This window comes from Siphateles boraxobius, unplaced genomic scaffold (genome assembly GCF_051911475.1).
Source record: "Siphateles boraxobius isolate OS27281-9 unplaced genomic scaffold, OSU_SipBor_1 121, whole genome shotgun sequence".
NCBI lineage: Eukaryota > Metazoa > Chordata > Actinopteri > Cypriniformes > Leuciscidae > Siphateles > Siphateles boraxobius.
In genome coordinates this window covers 174,380-175,000 of record NW_027508724.1, presented here as the reverse complement: position 1 = coordinate 175,000, position 621 = coordinate 174,380, and the positions used below count along the sequence as shown (strand labels likewise).

Genomic DNA, 621 nt, shown 5'->3' with positions numbered 1-621 from the left:
CTGTAGGAGCAGGTGAACCAGGCTGATTCAGACGGGATGGACAGGTGTGTGTGGATGATGTTTGGGTTGAGTGTGTGTGTGTGTGCTGGATGCTGTCAGGATAGGGACCAGTTTAATCCTCCATCTGAACGCTCCTCGGCCACTCCACCCCTCCCTCATCCATCCCTCCTCAGTGATGTCCGAATCACTCTTTTAAAAGGGTTCTTTGTACTGATTCGGTTGAACCGATTCGCAGCGCGGATTTTTTTCCACAGACTGTGTTTCTTTTTTTTATTTTCTTCTATGACAAATCTTATGATAAGGAATATTACTAGTTAATCTGATACTTCTTTTAGCTAGATTTAGTATTCATAAATGTAAATTTGAAGGAAATACGCCTTTGTTTGCTTTTTATTTTAAGATCAGGAATTATCTAAACAATGTTTTGTTTAAAAAAAATAAGAAAGCTGTAAAGTGTGTTTCAATTTGTAAACATTTTTACATTTTTATTTAACTTTTAAGTTTGTCGCTGTTTCTTTATATAGGCTATTTGTCTTTTTGTTTGTTTGTTTACTCAATAAAAATTATGTTTTCATATTTTCTTTTTTTAATGTATGTACATTTATAACTATACGTTGTATT

At 34.1% G+C, this 621-nt stretch overlaps 1 protein-coding gene across 2 annotated transcripts in view; it reads right to left on the bottom strand.

Annotated features, from left to right (window-relative positions):
- Window positions 1-146, bottom strand: part of frmpd1b (FERM and PDZ domain containing 1b) — a 60,511-nt gene extending 60,365 nt beyond the window's left edge. The window contains exon 1 of one of the 2 annotated variants that reach the window (XR_013201128.1): window positions 1-146. This exon is cut by the window's left edge and continues 81 nt beyond it. The gene's annotated coding sequence lies outside the window, so the exon portion shown is untranslated. The other variant, XM_077223649.1, reaches the window with a different exon arrangement.
- Between the last annotated feature and the right edge of the window lie 475 nt (window positions 147-621).